Genomic DNA, 25,510 nt, shown 5'->3' on the forward strand with positions numbered 1-25,510 from the left:
AGACTGTAGGTCCATCTATGTCTCTACAAATGACTCAATATAATTCCTTTTTATGGCTAATATTCCATTGCATATATACATACCACGTCTTCTGTATCCATTCATCAGTGCACATTTAGATTGCTTCCATGTCCTGTATATCGTAAATAGTGCTGTACTGAACATTGGGGTGCATGTGTCTTTTTAAAATGTGATTTTCTCAGGGTAAATGCCTTGTAGTGGCAGTGTTGGGGTTTTTAGTTTTTTTTAAGGAACCTCCATATTGTTCTCCCTAGAAAGTGAGAGTGTTAGTTACTCAGTCATGTCTGACTCTTTGCGACCCCCTGGTCTGTCCAAGGAATTCTCCAGGCAGGAATACTGGAGGGGGTTGCCATTTCCTTCTCCAGGGGATCTTCCTAACCAAGAGATCGAAACTTGGTGTCCTGTATTGCAGTAAAGGCTATTATCAATTTACATTCCCACCAATAGTGCAGGAGGGTTCCCTTTTCTACACACTCTCTCCAGCATTTATTGTTTGTAGATTTATTGGTGACGGCCATTCTGACTGGGGTGAGATATTTAAAAACCAGTCTTTTATTTCTCAAATACAGTAAGGATAATTGAATTTTAATCTAGCTTGATAATCCCAGCATCTAAATTTGAGGGGATCTGTCTCTGCTCTTTGTTGTTTCTGTTGGTTTTTACTCCTTTTATCTGTTTTATAATTTTTGACTGTATGAATGTCATTGCCCTCATAAATATTAATTTTAGAGATTGTTTGAAGCATAATATGAAAGTGCATTATTTAGAGAGGATTTATTTTTACTTCTGTGGCATACCTAAGGGAACTACCAGTCTAGAACCATTTTAAATTCATGCCCTGAGGTGTTTTTTTTTCCCCCAACCAATTTATGTGAATTTCAGCTACAAATCTGCTCAAGAGCTGCTCTGATTTGTAACTTCTCAGATAAGTCTTTGTTTTCACTTTCCCCCTTATCTTCTGACCAGGACCAGAACAACCTTCCTACTGATAGTTTGGGATGGTAATTGTGAGGGGTTGGAACAGAGAGGGAGGTTGACTTCTACTAATTAACCCTTCTTGTGAAGATGTAGCCTTTTAGGAATCCCAGCTTTATGTATGGATAAGTGTTGTAGTTACACCTGCCCCTTTTGTCTAGCTTAGGCACTGAAGTTTGCTGTCAAAGGTGGAATTCAAGTTGCAGAGACAGATGATTCCTGGCTCTTTCCAGTCTCTTAGACTCTGGTCTAGCAACTCCTTGGTATGCTTTCAGAACTCCTCTGCCTTTAAAGACCCTTAATAAATACCTTTCCGGAAATTTTCTGTTGCTTCTAGCAGGAGTGTTGGTCCAAATTTTTAGCCCATCATAAGCTCACAAATAGAAGTCAATATACATATTTTGAGGATAAAAATAGCAAACAAAATAACATTTTTGACTACACATATGTAGGATAAAAAATTTGACAGACATTTTACATTTTTCTGCCATCACAATTCTATTTTCCCCTTCCCTCCCCACTTTTCCATCTGTTTTAATTAAACTGGAGTATTATGATACAGAATATTAGCTATAAAATATTTTTTATTTTTACATTGTATCTTCTCTTTCAAAATTTATTGACATTTGCATTTAATTTGCAATAATATTTAGAGCAGTTATTTAGATTTGTCATTAGTAGACTTCAGTAGTTGGCAAATAACTTTCCCCATTCTTAATTCAGTTGTATATCTTTTAAAAAATATTGAATAGACTGCATTTTAGAGAAGTTTTAGTTTACAACAAATTTGAGGGGTTGGTACAGAAATGCCTCACTACTCTCTGTCCTCACTCATGCCTGCCCCAGAGTGGTACATTTGTTGTACATTGATGAACCTCCACTTACATACCATTATCAACCAAAGACCATGGTTTACACCAGGGTTCACTCTTGGTGTTTCACATTGAATTAGTTTGGACAAATGTATGATGATGTGCACCCACAACCATAGTATCATATAGATCACTTTCAGTCCAGTTCAGTTCAGTTCAGTCGCTCAGTCGTGTCTGACTCTTTGCAACCCCATGAATCGCAGCACGCCAGGCCTCCCTGTCCATCACGTGAAAGTGAAAGAGGAGAGTGAAAAAGCTGGCTTAAAGCTCAACATTCAGAAAACTAAGATCATGGCATCTGGTCCCATCACTTCATGGGAAATAGATGGGGAGACGGTGGAAACAGTGTCAGACTTTATTTTTTGGGGCTCCAAAATCACTGCGGACGGTGACTGCAGCCATGAAATTAAAAGACACTTACTCCTTGGAAGGAAAGTTATGACCAACCTAGACAGCATATTAAAAAGCAGAGACATTACTTTGCCAACAAAGGTCCGTCTGGTCAAGGCTATGGTTTTTCCAGTGGTCATGTATAGATGTGAGAGTTGGACTGTGAAGAAAGCTGAGTGCCGAAAAATTAATGCTTTTGAACTATGGTATTGGAGAAGATTCTTGAGTCCCTTGGACTGCAAGGAGATCCAACCAGTCCATCCTGAAGGAAAAAAGTCCTCGGTGTCCATTGGAAGGACTGATGCTAAAGCTGAAACTCCAGTACTTTGGCCACCTCATGCGAAAAGTTGACTCGTTGGAAAAGATCACTTTCACCCCCCACCTAAAAATCCTCTATATTGTACCACTTCCTCCCTCTTTCTCCCTTAACCTCTGGCAATCACTGTTTTGTTTTTTTTTTCTTTTTTTTTTTTTAACTTTCTTTATGCTTTTGCCTTTTCTAGAATGTCATGTAGTTGGAATCATACCATGTGTAGCCTTTTCATATTGGCTTCTTTCACTCAATAATATACATTTAATACTTTCCTATGTCTTTTCATGGCTTGATAGTTCATTTCTTTTTAGTGCTGAATAATATTCCATTGTCTGGATGTGATACAGTTTTTAATACATTCACCCACTGAAGGAACATCTCAGTTGCTTCCAAGTTTGGGGAGTTATTAATAAAGCTGCTATAAACATCCATGTGCTAGTTTTTGTATGGACATATGTTTTTCAACTCCTTTGGGTAAATACCAAAGAGTGTGATTACTGGATCATATGGTAAGAGTATATTTAGTTTTGTAAGAAACTGTCAAACTGTCTTCCAGCGTGGCTGTCTCATTTTGTGTTCTCAGTAGCAATGAATGAAATTTCCTGAGGCTCTACATCCTCACCAACATTTGGTGTTGTCAGTGTTCTGGATTTTGGCCATTCTAATAGGTGTCTAGTGGTATTTTGCATCTCCATGATGATGTGTATTATGGATCATCTTTTCATGTATTTATTTGTCATCTGAATATCTTCTTGGATGAAATCTTTGGTCCATTTTTAAATGAAGTTGTTTCTTGTATTGAGTTTTAGAATTCTTTGTATACTTTGGATGTGTCCTTTGTAAGATGTATCTTTTGCAAATATTTTCTCCCAGTCTGTGGCTTATCATCTCATTCTTCTGACATTGTCTTTTGTAGAGCAGAAGTTTAATTTTAAGGTAGTCCAGCTTATCAGTTTTTTATTTTATGGATCATGCCTTTGGTGTTTTATCTACAGTTATTGACATACCCAATGTCATCGAGGTTTTCTTTTATGTTATCTTCTAGGAGTTTTATAGTTTTGCATTTAACATCTAGGTCAATAGTCTGATTTGAGTTAATTTTTGTGAAAGGTATGAGGTTTGTGTCTAGATTTTTATTTTTGTATGTGGATATCCAGTTGTTCCAGCAGCATTTGTTGAAAAGGCTAAATACAGTCTACTGTATTGTCTTTGCTGCTTTGTTAAAGGTCAGTTGACTATATTAATGTGGGTCTATTTTTGAGTTCTCTTTTCTATTTTCATGATCTGTGTTCTATTCTTTTGCCTATGCTTCACTGTCTTGATTACTGTAGCTTTATAGTAAGTCTTGAAGGTGGGTAGTGTTAGTCTTCCAACTTTGTTCTTTTCCCTCAATATTGTGTTGGCTGTTCTAGGTCATTTTCCTGTCCATATAAACTTTAGAATCAAAATAACTTGCTGGGATTTTGATTGGGATTATGTTAAATCTGTAGCTCAAGGAGGGAAGAACTGACCCCCCACCACTCTGCCTCATATTCCTAGTGGCTCTTCTCCATTTCCTCTTACCTTTGAGGCAGTGGAATGAACATACTTTACAAAGACAAGGTAATTCAAGGGTGAATGTCGCCCCCATTGTTGCCACACATCTTTCCTGCATGTCCTTGTGGGACATGGACCAGAAATTGAAACTCCAAACCCCCAACTCAAGCTTCCTTCCCCAGCACTGTGTTGTGTTAACACAGTAGGTTTTTTTTTTTTTCAACTGTAGAAAGATCTGAGTAAATAGTGTTTCTCTTTTTATGATAAATCATTCTCAATTCCTGTTATGTTTAAAGAAATAGAGAAAGGGAATAAGGAAATAAGGAAGAAAGAAGTTTAAAGCACTTAAAATATTGCCTGGTTGGAAGTCCTAACCTATATCTTCCTTCATTTGTCTCTAAATATAAAATTACAAGGTTGCAGGATGCAAAATCAATATTCAAAAGTCAATTGCTTTCCTATGTACCAGCATACCAACAGGTGGAATTTGAAGTTAAAAACACAACGTCATGTACACTGGCACCCTAAAAAAATTAAATTATTGTTGTTGTTCGGTTGCTAAATCATGTCTGACTCTTTACAACCCTATGGACTGCAGCATGCTAGGCTTCCCTGTCCTTTACTATCTCCTGGAGTTTGCTCAAACTCATGTCCATTGAGTTGATGATGCTATCTATCCATCTCATCTTCTGTTGTCCCCTTCTCCTCCTGCCCTCAGTCTTTCCGAGCATTGGGGTCTTTTCCAATGAATTGGCTCTTCGCATCAAGTGGCCAAAGCATTGGAGTTTCAGCTTCAACATCAGTCCTTCCAGTGAATATTCAGGATTGATTTCTTTTAGGATTTACTAGTTTGATCTCTTTGTAGCCCAAGGGACTCTCAAGAGTCTTCTCTAGCAACACAGTTCAAAAACATCAATTCTTTGGTGCTCAGCTTTCTTTATGCTCCAACTCTCACATCCATACCTGACTACTGGAAAAAACCATAGCTTTGACTATATGGATCTTTGTTGGCAAAGTGATGTCTCTGCTTTTTAACATGCTGACTGGGTTTGTCATAGCTTTTCTTCCAAGGAGCAGGCATCTTTTGATTTCATGGATACAGTCACCATCCGCAGTGATTTTGGAGGCCAAGAAAATAGCGTCTGATATCCTGCCGTCCCTGAATGCCAGAACTTCAGCCCAGAATCCAGAACCGAGAAACACCAATGTCTGGGTTTTGCACCAGCATAAGGCAGCCATGGGGTGTGGGTGTGTGTCCACATTTCACAGAATGGGTGGCCTGGGGATCAGGGAAGGGTTTGACACATTGAATCCTAGGGAGCTTCAGAAAGCAGGACAGGCAGGGATTCTAAGCAAGTATCAGCATCTAAGAACTGGGCGGTGGAAACCAGAAACCAGAGAGAATCCTGGAGACAAGAGTGCAGGGAGAAGAGACCTCAGAGGAGCCTACGCTGGCAGGAACCTTGGTGTGCCAGGTTGATTTGGAGAGGAAGGAAGGCAAGCCAAACAGAAAGAGGCCCTTGAAAAACAGTCAAGACGGGAAGACAGTACCAGCTTGAGAAAACACAGGGGGGGAAAATGTGTGTAATGATTTAAACTGCATTTGCACAGTGGCAGCGTCTGCCTGAGAGCAGAGAGGGCTGTAATTGAAGTTCCAGAAGCATGGAGACATTTAGTGGAAGATTAAACTCAGGGAACGTTGTATTTGTAGAAGGAACAAGGCAACTGGCCTGGGGGTGGGGACAGTGATGGGCCTCTGGCTATCGCCACTGAGTGGCGACCAAATAGCAGATATTTCCTTTGTCCTCAAAGGCTGGGCTCTGCCTTAATCCCAAAGACAAACACCTTCCTCATAGTAACACCACATCCCAGCTCACAGGTGAGGAGGGGACACATCCAATGGAGGACTTGTGTGTCCCACCTCTCCCGGGAGTCATCAGTTGTCTTTTGGGGCTGGGCTGCCTGCTGATTCCTTTAGCAAAAAAAGTAACCAGTGACCGCATGATGGGTGGATGTACGGGTGAGTGCTTATGAAGGCCACTGAGGTTCCTGCGAGCCGTGGTGGACGCTCATTACATGACCAGCTGCCTCCCTGCCTGCTGCTCAGTCTGGGATGTCAGGCTGTCCATGGCAGTAACCTGGCCTTTGCTTCGTGTCTGCTTCCTCTGGAGTGGCAGGGCTCAGCCTCTCTCCTTTCTGGGTTGGGAGGGCGGTCCGTGAGGGCCTGGAAAAGCAAGGCGCTGGAATTTTTTTTCATTCACAGGCCAGAAAGCAGAGAGAAATGGGGTAAGCTGTTGTTTGTGCCTTGGCTACCAGCCTATACCAGGCTTAGGGTTTCTCGTGATAGACCTTGATGCCAACAAGGTGGGTTCCTTGATGCACAGGACTCACATAGACCCACCAAGATTCCTTGTGAGGCGGGACCTACATGGTACAGGCCAGAACTTCTTTCTGTATCTGGGTTCTCTGGTGCCTGGTCTCCCCTCTGCTTCTCCCAGGAGCAGCAGGCCTCAGCTGATACCCTTCTGCTTGGTACCCAGGGCAGCACAGAAGGTCCTGGTCTAAGACAGAGCTCTCCTGTGACAGCAGTGGGCAGGTGCCTCCTCTTCTCTCTTCTTCTGTCCTCACATTACCTGGTGCAGAAGAGGAAATTAGGCAAGCCACCATCATAGATTTATTTTGATTGCACAGAAGACTCTTCATTTGCACATAGTAGAGTAATACAAGCAATAGCCAAATGCATTGTAAGTATATTTTTCTTAAGATAGACATATCCTGGTTTTAGATAGAAATATGACATTGGTGCCTCTTGATCCATGAGGTCCCTGATGATCAGAAGGAGCAGGTGGGGCCTTCCGCATCTGATACCAGAGGGGCCTAGAAGGTTGTATGGTTTTCCACAGTCTCCCCTCTCTGCCTGCCACAATGCTTGTCATTCCTACAGAACCCATTCCCTTAGATTTAAGGAACCAATGCTACTTTAAAAAATGTAAATGTTGTCTGAGAAGGGCAACAGATTAAGCCATAATTCACATTGGTTTACATTAATTTATCAAGTTAGCACTAGTCTCCTATGAGTGCTTGGAAGAAATAGAGATGGGTTTTGATTAGGGCGGGGGAGGGGAGTGGAGGGGGATGGCTGGTAAGTGTGGTCCTCCAACAGCAGGGATGGCCTGAGGGCACCGACTGTCAGGTTCCGGGATGAAGTGGATGCAGAGCGAAGAGCAGGGACCCCAGAGCCAACTCCGATGCAAGTGATGTTTCAGGGACCAGCCTATCAATCACACACATAGAGGAAATGCTTTATGTGGTTGTCCCCTGATCTCCACATCTGTTTAATCTCCTCTGCCGAAACCAAGCCTTATCTGTCTTTGCGCCAGTTCTTCTGATTCTTTTCTACACACGAGTAGCAATGTCTTTAAGCCAAGGCCCAAGTCATTTTTATTAAATTGCAGAATGGCTGGGTTGTTTTGTTGAATGTGGTTGAAATGAAGAGTGCAACCCAGGTTTCTGTGAGTTCTACCAGATGGGGGAACAAATGGGCCGTTTGCTTTTCATGAGCTCAGGCTTCCACCTGCTAGCGCAGGGCCCCCAGCCCAACCCAGTGTCTCAGACAGGGTGGGTGGGAAGAGGAAGAGGCCACAGAGCAGCTTGGTTACTTGGGCCCCCTATCTGCTTGGGGCGCCCTTTCTTATCCTCCTTGGTGGGCAGATCTGTCCCCTGGGAAAGTTGTGGGTGCATTAAGAGTTGAGGAGCTTCCAGGGAAAAGAGACCTCGACCCCAACCCCTTCCCTTTTGATGTTCAATGTAATGAGAGCTTCTCTGATGCCCTCCACTGAAGTTGTTAGACCAGAAATTTAAAAAGTCCTGAGGGAACTTGCTGTGAGGGTGGAGGGTTGGAGGACCTGGGCTCAACTCCCAGGACTTGGGTGCATCTCGAACTCCCTTCCACACTATCCCCTCTTTACATCAACACTCTTCAACCCAAGCCAGGCTTGGTCCCTCTGCCTGTGCGTGGTGAAGAGGGGCTGAAAACCAGCATGCATGAAGTAGACACCGCTAAGCTCAAGCGAATCCTCAGCTCCTGCTGGTGCTCCTGCCATGCGGTCTTATTTATTAAGAATTTACTCTTCGAATCTGTAAGATTCTTTCTGCCTCTTGCTCACTCTTTCCTTAATGTCCAAAAACTCTCCTCCATCTTGTTCACTGACAAAACACACCTTTCATTTTTCCAAGGAAACAGTAGAAGAAATCAGAGGAGAAGTGTATCTTTCCAGCACCAAATTCATGAACCCACTTGCTTCTGAGAGACCTGAACTCAGCCCTGCATGGAGCCTTACGCTCTGCCTCCCTCCTGTAGCAAGGATGAGAAGTCCCTGCTTGATGGAGGGTTGACACCTCCAGCTATAGGCTAGACCCCCTTCTCTCTTGCCCACCCAAGGATGCTGTGTCCTCCTTTATTCCTTCTCTCTTATATGATTGATTAGTTTTTTTCTCCTGGCCTACAGATATGCTGTAATTCTCACTCCATCCAACAACAACCTGAGACAGTCCTGGCCTCTGTGTAACCTGGCTCCCTGTCCCCATCACTCTCTATTCCTTACTTGTCTTGAGTGTACTTTTATCTCTGTTCATTCATTTTCTGTCACTGCTTTCTCTATGAATTTAGATTCCAAGTGGCCAAAGTGCCTAAAAGAGTATCTAGGATAAATGCTTAATAAAATGTCCTGAATAAATAATAAATACATGAATATAAGAAAAGTAGAAAACTCCAAAATTTTGAGTACACCCTAACCACAAGGGGATAGTCGAGTGTTCAGAGAGAATGTGAAAGGCAGGATGCCACATCACGACATTAACTACTAGGTAAAAACTATGGGTGCTGGAACCCTAATGGGTGATAACCAGGTGGTTCTACCTCAGGAATCAGAAGGCAAAGCAGTGGAAGTTGAACCAATGAGCAAGTGTAAGTGCCGTCCCCCACCACCCGCCATAGATGTCTCCCCTTTATGGTGACTTCCAGTTCAGCTCTTCCCTATCCTTCTGTTATCCTTTCCCAGCGGGCTCCTCAGACTCAGGGGGCTCCTCAGACCCTCATGGGGTAGGGCTTCTGGCAGGCTGCCCCTATGAGTCACTAGATATTCCAAACAAACTGCAGGCCAGCAGTGCACTCAGCCTTGAGGCATGCTAGAAGCTTGCAATGGCTACAGTCCAAGGCCCCTCAAAAGAAAAGCTGTTGCACCTGTAGTGACAACAGCGGAATATTAGGTTAGACCTTCTCCAAGTTATAGCAAGGGTGTTCTGGCTTCTTGAAGGATGTTGGCATTTTTGTTTCCATTTTAAGTGTGTGCATTTGGCCCCTTCCCAGTACATTCTTTGGAGTCCCAGGTTAGCAGAGAATAGGAGGACAACACATAATCCAGATAAAGATGGTGGAAAAGTTGTAGAAGGCAGCCCCTCAAGACAATGGGATGGTGCACAATGCTTCTCCCAACCCATAGGTTCTGGGCAGGTTAGGCCCAGGGCAGGAGATGGCCTGAGGGAACTACAGATTCTTGGGGAAAGAATTAGATGAGATCTGAGTTCTTCTGGCCTCCCATTTCAACAAGCCTACAAAATAAAAATGATAATGGTGAGCATAGACCCATAGTCCCTGAGCCCTGTGAAGATGGGTAGAAAGTTGGTCTCTTTATCATTGTAACATCCACTGGCATAGTATCTCACACACTGTAGGTGCTCAATAAATATTTATTAATTTAATGAATATAAGAAGTTATTCTAATACTGAATTCATAGACATGGAGTAGGAATACAGTACACATGTAAAAATATGCTTATTTTTTGCATAGATGAAAATGACCTTGAGCCAAAAATACACCCCTCTGGAATCTCTAGATCAGATTGGAGGGAGGGAGAAGAAGCATTCTCGTGAGCATCCCAGGCCTGTTGTCCCCTGAGTTGGGGTCTGGGGCAAGAGGAGGGAGATATAAGGATTATAACTACAACAGCAGAGACTCAAAGTCTTTCTGGCTATAAAACTCCTTTGAAGTTCTAAGGGAAGTATGATGTGAATGCCCAGGAATATGAACATATACACAGAAGAAATATGGATGGGCAGTAAAAAAAATATCAACTATGACCTTGTCATGAATTATAGAAACAAGAAAGTTTGTATCTGCGCATATTTTTTTGTCAAATATATGATAATCACTGGGCTGTGCTTAGTCGCTCAGAAAGTCGGACATGACTCAGTAATCCCTGATTTCCTTTATCTTCTCTTCTTCCTTTCTTCTACAACAATGTTCCTCAGCCTTGCCACTCTTGACATTTTGGGTCAGACAACTCTTCGTTAAGCTGCAGGAGGTTCTGTAGACTTTTAATAGCATCCCTGGCCACTACATCTATTTCTGCTTTATTGACTATGCCAAAGCCTTTGACTGTGTAGATCACAATAGACTGTGGAAAATTCTGAAAGAGATGGGAATACCAGACCACCTGACCTGCCTCTTGAGAAACCTGTATGCAGGTCAGGAAGCAACAGTTAGAATTGGACATGGACCAACAGACTGGTTCCAAATAGGAAAAGGAGTATGTCAAAGCTGTATATTGTCACCCTGTTTATTTAACTTATATGCAGAGTACATCATGAGAAACACTGGGCTGGAGGAAGCACAAGCTGGAATCAAGATTGCCAGGTGAAATATAAATAACCTCAGATATGCAGATGACACCACCCTTATGGCAGAAAGTGAAGAGGAACTAAAGAGGCTCTTGATGAAAGTGAAAGAGGAGAGTGAAAAAGTTGGGTTAAAGCTCAACATTCAGAAAAGTAAGATCATGGCATCTGGTCCCATCACTTCATGGCAAATAGATGGGGAAACAGTGGAAACAGTGGCTGACTTTATTTTTCTGGGTTCTAAAATCACAGCAGATGGTGATTGCAGCCATGAAATTAAAAGACGCTTACTCCTTGGAAGGAAAGTTATGACCAACCTAGATAGCATATTAAAAAGCAGAGACATTACTTTGCCAACAAAGTTCCGTCTAGTCAAGGGTATGGTTTTTCCGGTGGTCATGTATGGATGAGAGAGTTGGACTATAAAGAAAGCTGAGCGCCGAAGACTTGATGCTTTTGAACTGTGGTGTTGGAGAAGACTCTTGAGAGTGAGTCCCTTGGACTGCAAGGAGATCCAACCAGTCCATCCTAAAGGAGATCAGTCCTGGGTGTTCATTGGAAGGACTGATGTTGAAGCTGAAACTCCAATACTTTGGCTACCTGATGGGAAGAACTGACTCATTGGAAAAGACCCTGATGCTGGGAAAGATTGAGGGCAGGAGGAAAAGGGGACGACAGAAGATGAGGTGGTTGGATGGTATCACCGACTGGATGGACGTGGGTTTGGGTGGACTCCGGGAGTTGGTGATGGACAGGGAGGCCTGGTGTGCTGCGGTTCATGGGGTCGCAAAGAGTCGGACATGACTGAGCGACTGAACTGAACTGAACTGGCTACTACCCACTAGGTGCCTATAGCGCCCCCTAGTTGTGACCCTCAAAAATGTCCTCAGACTTGCGGAGATAAACTGCCCGCAGCTAAGAAGCTCTGCTCTGTTTTTTAATATGAGGAGTGTTGGTCCTAGATATCTTGCCAGCCATAGAAGGACTATATTGCCCGGAGATCCTGGGCTTGAGGGGTTACAGTGACCTTCACCGGTGTCTCCAGCAGCAGTCTCTTCTCATTTGGGGCTCTAGCTGTCTCACTGTGATTCCAGCTTCATGAAAGTGCTTCTGCCTTATGGTGATAGAACGCTGTTTTGATCAACTTTATTGATTTGGAGGATCAGATAGCCACCAGTTCATGATGGGCAACTCAGGCCACATGGTTTCTCGCTATTTCCTGGTTGACTGTTTAGTCTTTGCAGATGCCAAGTAACAAGCCAGGAATGGCTTCTCAAAAGGAGAAGAGATATCAGCAAGGAGGGCATGTCCTTGTTCCCACGTCCCAGAGGTCTGTGCTGTGATCCTCCTGTTGGGCTTCCAGAGGCCCCATAAAGCCTCCTGCTTTGCCACAGATGCTTTGAGCAAGGCTGGGTCTGTGTGGCTCAAAACCCCCCAATGGAAGGACAGCTTGTCCCTTGCCACTCTGGTCTGGACCCACTCACAGCTCCTAGCCTTGCTGCTTCTTCGGTAACCTGCCAGGGAAGCATGCCTGTTGCGATACCTTCAGTCTTCACAACCCAGAGAAGCTCAGGGTTATCACCTGTGGATCATTAGAGGAACAAAGAACTACATCCTCATCTGTTTCCCTCCTCACGGTCAAGGGCAGTCCCTCCTGGGAGCTGAGACTTTCTGTAGAGGTTTCTTTGGGGAGCTGTGGAATGCTAATCACTGCCTCAAAGGGAAAACTGGCAGGCAGAGCTCTGCTGGATATTTTCCCAATGCCTCATTCATGCTTCAATCAATTATTAGCATTTGCTTTCTCCAAGTGGTTAATTAAGCACAGATATTGTATCTGTATGTTTCAGCGCCCGAGTTGTCACAGCACCTAATTTGCAGGAAAACATAGCTGGGTTCCCTCTTCCCAGCTTTCTATGTGCAGTGGGTGACTCCTTGGCCACTCAGGGATGTGCTTTTCTAAGTATTAAAAGTGAACAAAAGTCTAGATAAGAACCCTCTAGTCAACCTTCCTTGAAATCAGGGAATCCTTCTCTACATCTCTCAGCATCCCTGAAGATGCCTAGAGGAGCCACAAGAAATTATAAGGAGAGAATGCATTCCATTGTTGGGGAACGTCAGGTGTTAGATAGCTCTCAGTTGCCAGCTTATTCCCTCCTAGGTATTTTAGTTTCAATCAGGAGACCTTGGTTATTGTCTTAAGGTCCCAAGAGCTTACTTCCCAAAGATACGTTTAACTGAAACTAAAAGATCTTCCTTTAAAAAATAGACCTCCTTATTAAAAACCAAAACACATAATGAAAAAAAACACAGAGATATCAAACAAAGCCCAATCATTGGAGCCTTGAGTAAGAAATATCTTTTGATCCATCCTAAATTTTCCTGTTGTAATTTAAATCCTTTTGGATTGTGAACATAACTTTGGAGCTTCTGGCCATTAATTATTTTCATTTGCAGATGAGAAACGCTTGGTCCAGGAAGGTTAAGCAACTCATTCAAGTGTATACAGAAAGTCTTAGGGCTAGGATTTGAATCTTGTTCTGCTCGGAGACAGAGCCTACATGTTATGTGTCATTTCATGTTAGTGGGGAGCCTCTGACAGGTGAGATTCTATGAATGACTACTTTCTGAAAATCAAAGAGAGAATCTTAGTTGTTTGAGCAAATTTTCTTCTCTACTCTTAAATCAGAACTATATGAATCATCTGTATTTGCTAGAACAAAGAAACTCTCATTTCCAGATTGTTCACTGAGTTTTCTCTCCATCTGACTTTCTCTTGCTTGTGACTTTTTTGTTGATGTTTGATGAAAACTTGCTCTAAGCTCAATCTTTTCCAAGGGTTTGTCTTTGAATGTATCAGCTAGAGTTCTGATACAGGAACTTGGATAGAGTTCCTAGATATAGGAACCAACCCTATATGTTTGTTTCAAGGCCTTGGTTTGTACTGGACACAACCAGTTTCTAGAATGTGTGGGACCCTCCCAGATCAGTAAGAAAGCACATTCAGATCACCCCTGACAAGGGCATCAAGAACCCACTCAGCATTGTCTATTCTGCTGTTTGTTGTTTAGTTGCTCAGTTATGTCCAACTCTTTTGTGATCCCATGGACCGTAGCCCGCCAGGCTCCTTTGTCCATGGGATTTCCCAGGCAAGAATATTGGAGTGGATTGTCATTTCCTTTCTCCAGCAGATCCTCCTGACCCAGGGATTGAACCAACATCTCCTGCGTTGGCAGGCAGATTCTTTACCGCTGAGTCACAAGGAAATCCCAAGTGTCTACTTGCTGTGCTGTGTTTAGTTGCTCAGTTATGTTCAACTCTTTACAACCCCATGGACTGTAGCCCACCAGGCTCCTCTGTCCGTGGGGATTCTCCAGGCAAGAATACTAGAGTGGGTTGCCAGTCCCTTCTCCAAGGGATCTTCCCGACCCAGGAATTGAACCAGGGTCTCCTGCATTGCAGGGAATTCTGTACCAGCTGAGCTACCAGGGAAGCCCAAGTACCTACTTACTGTGTACTAAATATCATGGTACCGTGAAGATTTCACATCAGTACAGAGTTGCAGCAAATATCTTTGGCAAGTACATGGAGGTATAAATCATGTATTGTAACTAACTTAAAAATAGAGCAAAAAGAAATTTTTAATAAGCGGTTTTGCCAGTGCATCAAATATCTCAGGCTCCAGAAGAATCCATTAGTTCTGAAGGTCTCTTCAGAGATATATATCGATATCTACATATCTCTAGAGATATGTAGCAACTGTCTGGGAACATCAGTAGCCTGAAAGAACAGTCTCATCACGCCTTGTTGAGTTTTATGAATGTCCATGCTCCTGCATGATGACTTTGAGACCTCTCCCAGGGACCTGTGCTTTTATTGCCCATGTGCATGAATTTGATGCTTCCTTAATAATCCATACGTGTATATAAGACCATCTGTTGAGCACTTGCTTACCTAGGCACTTTTGACACACATATACTTCATCTTCCCAGCATCCCCATGAACTGTGAAAGTGTCAGTCACTCAGTCATATCTGACTCTTTGCAATCCTGTGAACTGTAGCCCACCAAGCTCCTCTGTCCATGGGATTCTCCAGGCAAGATTACTGGAGTGGGTAGCCATTCTCGTCTCCAGGGGATCTTCCCGACCCAGGGATCAAACCAGTCTCCTGTATTTTCTCTGTTTTTCATATGAGGAAACTGAGGCACAGAGGTTAACTAATTTGCTAAGGTCACTTGGTAAGTGGCAAGGCTGGATTCAACCCTGCGTTGGTTTAACTCTTTTCTTCTCCTTCCTTCTTTCATGCCCCTAGATGATTGATCGATTCCAGGAACCCCATGGTTACCAGCTCTAGACACTCACACTTACTCTCTAGTCATCAACAGCTGCATTTCTCTTGGGTTGCTCTGGTGAAAGTGACTACCTAGCACCATCTCTCCTGGCGCACTGGTCCACCCAGGAGAAGTGGGGTTCAGAGCTGTGCTTTCTCTGGACAGAGACCCCCCAGGGCTCTGCTGTGGGGGCAACTGTCTTGTGGTTGGATATGCAGTCCATTGTGACTGCAGTGAAATCTACAAGATGTCTGCAGCCAGCGCAAGGCCCGTGACCTCAGCTCAGTGCCTGGTTCTGACTTCTCCCCCAGAGAGGCAGGATTTGTGGGGAGGGGAGTGGTTGGAGAGAGGAGGAGTGGACCATGTTATTTCCTGCAGAGTCTACTGCTAGCTCTTGCTTCCTACTGTCTCAGCTGAATGACATTTGTACCAGCTGCTCCCAAAAGGAGTCACTTTGGCGAAATGTCACAGGCTTCAGCATGAATGATCCTTCTCCATCCTTCACTTCTCTCCCTGCTGCCTCCCGTCCACCCCTCAAGTGCCTTTTTTATTCTGAAAGGACACCGCCTAGAAATTCAAGTGCAGGAAAAAGTAATTACATTTTCTCTTCAGGTCTGCCTCTCAAAAAGCCTCCAAAGCATCTCTGGCTGAAACACAGGGATTATTCCAGAGGGAAAATGTTATTAGCCGCAGCTTTGCCTGCATCCCTCTCTGGGTTTCACTCCCCACTTTTCTCCCATGCTAAGGCCAATGATGACAGCATGGTTGATTGCTGCTGTCTGCCTCCCTTCCTTGCCACCTTGGGAGGGCTGAGGCCGTCTCCCAGTGGAGGTCAGTCGTCTCATTCAATGTCACCCAAGTAGTAAGTGGTGGGCTTACCTGGAGTCCCAGCAGAGCCTCTGCAACTCCAGAGGTATGTTCGTAATAACTCTGCCATGTAATTGCAGAGCCAAAAATTGGGAAACGTTATCTGACAAAAGACTTGCTTTTCCTGATTTATTGCTTTTTTCAAAATTTTAATGTGAAAACCCATTTGAAGTTACCAAAATGAAATCACATGTTGTCGTGTGTTTAATATAATTACCATCGTTACAGGAATAAGTTGTGTATGATTGGAACTATTCCAGGAAACCCAGCAAACAGAGTTGCTATTTGGTGGAAATTACACTTGGCCAGGAGTTAGCAGTCCCAGATTCCAGTTCAGGTTTAGTCTTAACTAACTGTGTGATCTTGGTTAATTTATGTCACCTCTCTGTACCTTGTTGTTTTTGGTTGGTAAAATGAGAATGTAACTGATGGGTTTTACATTGTTATACTTGACTCAGCGTTGAAATTTTGAAATGGGAACTGTGAGGCCTCTGTATTTATTTGTGTGTTATATGTATCTATATGTGTTGTAAATATATGGTATTACCAAAATAAGTTCGTAAAAGAGCTCTATTTAATTGGCTTAAATGAACTCAAGCACTTGTACAAATACTCAGAAATATAATACTAACTAGAATAAGTTTTGGGTGGTGTCCAATTCCTGGAAATCCCCTCCCCTTCCCCGAAATAGTTGGAATAATTCTCCCACTCATTAGCCTATGAAATCATCCAGTCTGTAAAAATAAACTACCCCATATTTTGAGGCCTCACACCTTCTGAGATGGCCTACACTCTTTCTGCCAGTGTATTTCTCTAGATAATTATATTTCTTACCTATCATTTTACCTCTCACTGAATTCTTTCTGTGATGAGGTATCAAGAGCCTGGACTTCATTAAGTCCTGACACCAGGTGTGTGATCTCAATTAAAAGACTGTGGGTTCAGGTCCCAATCTGCAGTACACAGCTTCAAGAGGACTGAATCAGGTGATGTCCCAGGACCTCCCATGCACTGGTGTTCATGACCTTGTAATTCTAGGTGCTGACTTCATTTTTTGAACAGTTAGCAATACATACATGAGATTCTAACTTTAGAAATGATCTGACTCCTCTTCTACTCTGGGTGAATCTTGGCAACACAGGAGTCCAGTCCTTTGCCATCTGGGACCCTCTCTCATTCCCTAGGAAGTCTACTTTCTTTTTTGCCAGACTGAACTCAGGGAACTTATTTTTCTGTTTTTTTCCTGTAAAATGATCTCTTGGATTTGCCTCCCTGCTTGTTCCTTGCCCTCCTTTCAGACTAGATGCCCACCTCCTCCTTCTCTCAACCCCTCCCCCAGTCTCCTCCTCTCAACCCTTCTTCCCACCCCCCACTCACCCCAGTCTCCTCCTGCAGCTCCCACATCTTGCCTCTACCTACGTCTTGTCTCTTACTCTGTCTTTCATATTTCAATCTCTGCGCTGGCTCCTTCCTCTCCACATAAAACACAGGCTTAGCTCTCCCTAAACTGAAAGGAGATAAACAGCCTCCAGCTCTGCTGTCTCTGCCACAGTTGATAAAATTCTCTCTATCCTCCTCAGGGCTCCCTTCTCCTTGCTGCCCGCTAAGCCATTTAAATTGCCTGCCCTTTCCACTGCTGAACTGTCTGCTTGAAGAGAGCCAGAGAGAGCCAGTTCCTAAAGGCCAACAGCACTTCCCTTCACTCTCCCTGCCTTTCTGCAGCACTGTCGTTCCCACCTTTCTGGAACTGTCTCACCTGGCTTCAGGTGTCACGACACTATCTAACTCAGTCTCCTGCACTTGGGGAGGTTCTGACTTTGACTCCTATTCTCCTTTCTCAGAGATTGCATCTAAACGTATTTAGCTTCCACTAAATCTCTTCGATATTTTTGACACCAAATGTCCCCAGACATCTTTACTTGGGTGTTTCTTCGTCGCCTTTCTCAACATGTTTGGGTTTCCCTAGTGACTCAGAGGATAAAGAATCTGTCCGCAATGTAGGAGACATGGCTTGATCCCTGGTTGGGGAAGATCATCTGAGGAACGAAATGGCAACCCACTCCAGTATTCTTGCCTAGAGAATTCCATGGACAGAGGAACCTGGTGGGCTACAGTTCAGGGGTCACAAAGAGTCCACAAGAGACTGGGCCAGACCTGTCTTTGAGTGTCTGAGTGTCTCCTGTAGAGGCGTGGGTCAGCAGTGACCTGCCATGGGGACAGGGGCTCAGGCCACAGCAGACCTGGGAGGCACAGAGTGGGACGTAAGTCCTCTTGGAGGAGGTCACCATTCGCTCCACTATAGAACTACCAAGCAGATGACTCACAAACTGGAGAACAATTATACCAAAGAAGTTCTCCCACTGTTGCAAAAGGCTCACAACAGATTTCCCAACCTGGAGATCTGGCAAAGGGACTGAGAACCCCCAGGGAATTTGACTTGGAAGGCCAGTGGGATTCGATTACAGAACTTCCACAGGACTGGGGAGACAGACTGTTGGAGGGCACAGACAAAACCTTGTGTGTGTCAAGACCCAGGAAAAAGGCACAGTGACCCCACAAGGGACTGGGCCAGATTTGCCTGTGAGTGTTTGGACCGTCTCTAGTGGAGGTGTGGGTTGACAGTGGCCTGTCGCGGGGTCAGGGGCACTGACTCCAACAGTCCTGGGAGCCACAGCATGCTGGCATAAGTCCTTTTGAAAGAGGTTGCCCTTGGCACCGTTATCCCTACCATAGTTTGGCCTCAGGCCATATTACAGAGGGGAGCACAGCCCCACCCACCAGCAGAAAACTGGATTAAAGATTTACTGAGCATGGCCCCGCCCACCAGAGCAAGACCCAGTTCTCCCCACAGCCAGTTCCTCCCATCAGGAAGTTTCTACAAGCCTCTTATCCTCATCCATTAGAGGGAAGACAGAATGAAAATCACAATCACAGGAAACTAACCAAACTGACTGCATGCATCACAGCCTTGTCTAACCCAATGAAACTATGAGCCATGCCATGTAGGGCCACCCAATATGGATGGGTCAGGGTGGAGAGGTCTGAAAAAATGTGGTACACTAGAGAAGGCAATGGCAAACCACTTCAGCATTCTTGCCTTGAGAACCCCATGAACAGTATGAAAAGGCAAAAAGATATGACACCGAATGATGAACTCCCCAGGTTGGTAGGTGCCCAATATGCTACTGGAGAAGAGTGGAGCAGTAACTCCAGAAGGAATGAAGAGGCTGAGCCAAAGTGGAAATAATGCCCAGTTGTGGATGTGACTGGTGGTGAAAGTAAAGTCTGATGCTGTAAAGAACAGTATTGCATTGGAACCTGGAACGTTAGGTCCATGAATCAAGGTGGCAAAGAGCTGGTCATGACTGAGCCACTAACTTTCACTTTCAGCCAGTGAAACTTGGAAGAAAGAGGTGTCACCCAAATCTTTCAAGATGTTTACAGTGGAATTGACCATCCTTGGTCCAAAGCATGCTTCTTATCTGGATTTCCCATGGCTGTTGATTCAGTTGAGTGGGTTTGAAATCTAGTCAGTGTCTCTCCTTGCGCTTAGCTCTCACAACTTCTCATTCATCAATCACTAAGGCTGCTCTGCTTCTTGTCAGAAAGTCTCCCAAATGTGTGGCCTCTTCATACAAAGAATCCCTTTACTAGTTTTTAGTTTCCTTATTCTCTAACTCCTCCTATTTTCCTACATGCCAATCATCTTTCTAAAATATCACTTGACACATTTCACTGTCTTCTGGTTCCTGCATTCCCAATCCCTAAACAAGCTTTTCAAGCTTCCCAGAATAACACTTAAAACTCGTAGGTCAATGTTCAAAGGCATCCAAACTTTGGCCCTAGTTTATTCCTCTCTATGACAAACCTAGACAACATATTAAAAAGGAGAGACATCACTTTGCCAACAAAGGTCCACATATTCAAAGTTATGGTTTTGCCAGTAGTCATGTATGGATGCAGAGAAGGCAATGGCACCCCACTCCAGTACTCTTGCCTGGAAAATCCCATGGATGGAGTAGCCTGGTAGGCTGCAGTCCATGTGGTCGCTAAGAGTCGGACACGACTGAGTGACTTCACTTTCACTTTTCAATTTCTTGCATTGGAGAAGGAAATGGCAACCCACTCCAGTGTTCTTGGCTGGAGAATCCCAGGGACAGGGGAGCCTGGTGGGCTGCCATCTATGGGGCCGCACAGAGTCAGACACAACTGAAGCGACATAGCAGCAGTAGCAGCAGCATGTATGGATGTGATAGTTGGACCATAAAGAAGGCTAAGCACTGAAGAATTGATGCTTTTGAATTGTGGTGTTGCAGAAGACTCCTTTGGAGTGCAAGGAGGTCAAACCAGTCAATCCCAAAGGAAATCAACCCTGAATATTCATTAGAGGGACTGATGCTGAAGCTCCAAGACTTTGGCCAGCTGATGCAAAAGGCTGATTCATTGGAAAAGACCCTGATGCTGGGAAAGACCGAGGGCAGGAGAGAAGGGGGTGACAGAGAATGAGATGGTTGGTTAGCATCACCAACTCAATGGACATGAATTTGAGCAAAGTCCAGGAAAGAGTGATGGGCAGGGAAGCCTGGAGTGCTTCCTGGGGTCGCAAAGAGCTGGACATGACTTAGTAACTGAACAACCTCTCCTGTGTGTCCTTCTCTCCTTAGATGAAGTGTGTATTCTTTGCCTCTCTGTGTATCTGGAGCTTGCTCCTCCTCAGTCCCATGTGCTTGGGCCTCCATGAGACAGTTTCCTCATCTATAAAGTGGTAATAATACCTCCTCTGATTTCCTTAGGGTGTTATGAGGATAAAATTCACTTATCAATAAATATTTATTGGAGAGGTAAATGTTTTCTAAATTTTATGTGCCAGGTTCTGGCAGTTTATGAAGATAAGTTCTGTTCCCTCCTTTGAGTTGCTCAAATAATTGGGGAAATGTATACATAAAACACCCACAGTATCTGAGTATGGGTGGAGCAAGGGTTGGCTGGCTGGTGTGTCCTGTGGGCCGAGCCTGGCCCTGGCCCTGGTCCTGATACCTGCTGAGGGACCTTCTACATCACCCTTCAGTGATGACTCCCTGTCCTCCTCATTCCCTGCAGGGCCCGGCTCTCCCTAATGTAAAAATGAATGATAATGGATGCTAATTTAATGTGTTGCTTCTTCCAGGTGACATATTTACATTTTAATAGACAATGCAAAGGAGGATTTTTTAAGCCCTGTGGCAGGTGGGTGGGGACATATTTTGAGTTAGGGAGGATTTGGGAGGCCTCCAATCACACTGTGTAGGCACCAGCCCCAACTGATTCTTCTCACGGGGATGGCTCCACTCTGGAGTTCAGAGATGAGGATCCCTCCCCAGGCTGTGTTGCCTCCACACGCTCTCTGAATATCTGGAGGGTCAGAGTCTCGGTTCAATGACAGATGAGACATCTGTTCCATGATGGGCTATTACCAACAATTCATTACTGCAAAATGGACTTACCCTCATTAGCCCAGGAGCTCCGAGTTTAATGTGGCATTCTGCAATCACACAGATTCTGCTGCACACATTGAAGGCGTGCATCACATTTTATAGAGCCGGGAAACCTGAACTTCAGAAAACAATAGAGATTTAGCATGCCTCTTGAATTAGTTGACATATTTACTCTTCATGAATACGCCTATTTTGTAGACACACACTGTAGCTTACAGCCTCATTATTAGAAATTAATTCACCCCACTGCTCTGCCCAAGGATGTGGTTCTCCTTGGGGAACAGTTTTGCCCTTATCATCCTGGTACTTGCTGTAGGTGAATAGGTTTCTGAAGTTCTGGCCTGGGAATATTTCCCTTGGGCAGCTGTGGGGGTGGGGTTGGGTCTTTTGTCTCTGCCGGCCCTTCACCTCAGTGACATTTGCACATTCTTCATTGGCCATTTCGGGAAGGCTACTTTTTTCCTTTGTAATGCCTTCCAGCAAAATCACAGTCATATAGCCACACTTTTGCAGGGTGGGGAGTGAATTATCCAGAACCAGTAAACAGTTCAAATAATGTGTGACAGACAGTGTCAGTTTCCTAAACTTGGATTTTATAGGCTCTGCTATTGATGCGTGAACTCCCTGCCTGGGCTCAGCTTATCCTCAGAAATTACACAGCCACTTGTCACACTCCCACAAAATGATAGCTCTTCCTTCAGGTTTCCTTTTCTTCAATAGCTCAAGGATCTCTAAGGTACTTTCTAGATAGAAATTTCTATGTTACCAAATTACTAATCATAAATTGGGAAACTCTTTAAAACCCAATTCCAGACGTCCTGCCTCATTCCGGGTGGTGATGGTGGGCGAGGAGGATACTATTCTGGGGCCAAAGCATGGTCAATTACTTTATTTTTTGCCTTAGAAGTTAAACTTGGTACCTCACTTTTCTCACTCATATGTCTCACAAATATACAATAGCCTGTCCCCCAGACTCCAAAGTACTTATTCACTTAACCATCCATTCCTCTCACCAATATTTATTGACTACTCATTATGTGCAAAGCATTGTTAGGTTCTATGACTGTGCTGGGCATGGGTTCCCAATAGATTGCCTGACCCCAGCACAGGGGTACGTGTGCCGTGCTCACTCATGTCCAACTCTTTCCAACCCTATGGACTGTAGCCCACCAGGCTCCTCTGTCCATGGAATTTTCCAGGCAAGAATACTGGGGTGGGTTGCCATTTCCTACTCCAGCGGATCTTCCTGACCCGGGGATCAAGCTGGAGTCTCTTGTGTCTCCTGCATTGGCAGGTGGATTCTTTACCACTAAGCCACCTGGGAAGCCCCCCAGCACAGATAAAATACAATTAAATTTATTAAGAAGTTGTTGAATATTTGCAGTGGATCAGGCCTTGGGGTGACAGGAAACCCAGACACTCCCTGAAAGGTACACACTACATTCCTACAGGTCATAAGACACATGTTTTCTGGCACTATGTTCCTTCACCCACACAACCTGCTTTTTCCCTGCTCAGATCAGATGATTGAGAGTTCCAGTCCTATCATCGCTGCCAAAACTGTTGACTTGGGGAAAAAAAGCACAACCTAAAAGCTGAGTGTTCTGTTTCATTCGGTGGACATACTGAGGACTTACACCTGGGATACAGCATCTCTGGTAACTCTGAGAGACTGTGTCAAAGAGGGAAGGGTGGGTGTGGGGAGCCAGGATATGGAGGAATTTTTGGATCTAAGACCAGGTAGTCAGAACATCAGGGATTACTGTTAATTAAAGAAAACCAGAAATCTCAAGGCATTTAGTGCCTTTCTTTGTATGAGAAGATGCAAGGGTCAGGGCCCACTGAAATCAATCTTTTGATGTGCACCTCAGCTATCTGGGGCCAGTATCCTGTGTTTGCTAATCCTGAGTTTCCTCAGAGTGCACCACTGGGGTGTGGCTGTAGTGTCTGATGATTTGACTTCCACCTAGAGATGACATTGTGGTTAGGAGTGTCCTCTTAGATTCTTAAATAATTTCCCATATGTGTTGTTGATCAGTCCCTAAGTCATGTCTAACTCTTTGCAACCCCATGAACTACAGCATGCCAGGCCCATATGAATTGTTTGGAAATAAAGGGAGAGTGTCTTTATGTTCCAGGAGTACCTTCTTATTTACTGCCTTAAGCTTATCCCCCCTACTCCACCAAATACTGTTAATTTCTCTATTATCATACTTGTGGCAATAGACAATCAAGGGTCCTGTCTAATTTTCATTTACTCAGAAGAGGTTGTGTGACTTGAAAGTGAAGTGAAAGTGTTAGTTGCTCAGTTGTGTCTGACTCTTTGCAACCCCATGGACTGTAGCCTGCCAGGCTTCTCTGTCCATGGAATTCTGGACCTTGAACACTAGGGTGGGTAGTCATTCCCTTCTTCAGGGGATCTTCCCAACCCAGGGATCAAACCCAGGTCTCCTGCATTGCAGGCAGTTTCTTTACCATCTGAGCCACCAGGGAAGCCCTTGTGTGACTTGGGGCAAGTTTTTATCCATTTATCAGTTGATAGACATTTGAATTATTTCTAATTTTTGAATATTATGAATAATGCTGCTATGAACATTCATGTAGAAGGTTTTGTGTGGATATATGTTTTTATTTTCCTTGGGTTTATACCTAGGAGTGGGATTGCTGGGTCATATGCTAAATCTATATTTACCTTACTGTGAAACTGCCAGACTGCTTTCCAAAGGAACTGTACCATTTCATATTTCCACCAGCAATGTTGAAGGGTTCTATTTTTTCCACATCCTTACATACTCTTATATTTATCTTTTTGATCATAGCCACCCTAGTGAGTTTGAAGTGGCATCTCATCTGGGTTTTACTTTGCATTTCTTTTATGACAAACGACATTGAACATCTTTTCATGTGCCATTTCATTGGCCATTTTTACATCTTCTTTGGAAAAAGATCCATTGCCTATTTTTAAAGTGAGTTGTCTTTTAAACTATTGAGCTGTAATGAGTTTATATACTCATTATCAGATACATATTTATAAATACGTTGTCCCACTCTGTAGGTTAGACAAGTTTTTAAACTTTTCTGAGCCACACTTTCCTCATTTGTAAATTTGAGATAATAATGGTTGTTTTCATTGTTCAGTAGCTAAGTCATGTCTGACTCTTTGTGACCCCATGGACTGCAGAACTCCAGGCTCCTCTGTCCTCCACTGTCTCCTGGAGTTTTCTCATATTCACGTCCAATGCGTTGGTGATGCTATCCAACCATCTCATCCTCTTCCGCCCCCTTCTCCTTTTGCCTTTAATCTTTCCCAGCATGAGGCTTTTATTAAATGAGTCAGCTCTTTGTATCAAGGTGGCCTAAGTATTAACTTGGGATAAGAATGGTATCTAGCCCTTAAATTAGGATTAAATGAAATAATAGATGAAAAGCACTTAACACAGGGTCTGAAACACAGCAAACCCTAGTACGTGTTAGCTATTTTATTGTATTTTTTAATTTCTTCAGGTCAAGAGCCTTAGTTACATAATTCTACTTTATCTTGGAGGCCCCTGGCATATGAAACAAACCCTAGTTTCAGGCAGAAGCCTTCCAGTAAAGAACAGCATAGTGACAAGCATCAGGGTCATACTGGCTGCCCTCTCCTGAGGGTTTCCTGCTTACCAGCCCTGCATCTAGTGTTCCTTAAGCTGGGAGGGGGCGGGCTTTAGTAACAACAGCAGTCACTGACCCTGGCCCGTTTCCTCTGGCTGATGCGTGGGATACAGCTGGGTCAGCTGGAGTCAGGACCACAAGGCAATGGACGTTAGGTAGCCCCTGTGGAATCAGGACTTGGCATGAAGAAGTCAGAATCCAGATTATGGGGCTGGTCCAGCATGTTCTAAAATATAACCTAGGAAAGCAGTTCACTTGAAAGTTGTCATCATCGGTTAGTAGTGGGAACTTGAAGGAAGGGAAAAACATGTTCCTGATGAGAATTTTGCCATCACCGTTAACTGACAAGCCATAGCTCAAACGGTGCCAGGTACTTGCCAGGAGACTGGACCAGACAGAGGAAAAAT

The 25,510-nt window shown here is 44.0% G+C and overlaps 1 long non-coding RNA gene across 1 annotated transcript; it reads right to left on the reverse strand.

The window, feature by feature from the left end:
* Positions 1 to 327: 327 nt before the first annotated feature.
* On the reverse strand, positions 328 to 23,942 carry LOC122449207. Its single transcript, XR_006271925.1, has 3 exons — positions 23,882 to 23,942; positions 10,603 to 10,607; positions 328 to 395 (listed from the first exon to the last, which is right to left on the reverse strand). It is a non-coding gene; the product is annotated as an uncharacterized LOC122449207 (long non-coding RNA).
* Between the last annotated feature and the right edge of the window lie 1,568 nt (positions 23,943 to 25,510).

The sequence above is a fragment of the Cervus canadensis genome, chromosome 11 (assembly GCF_019320065.1).
Source record: "Cervus canadensis isolate Bull #8, Minnesota chromosome 11, ASM1932006v1, whole genome shotgun sequence".
Taxonomy (NCBI): Eukaryota; Metazoa; Chordata; class Mammalia; order Artiodactyla; family Cervidae; genus Cervus; species Cervus canadensis.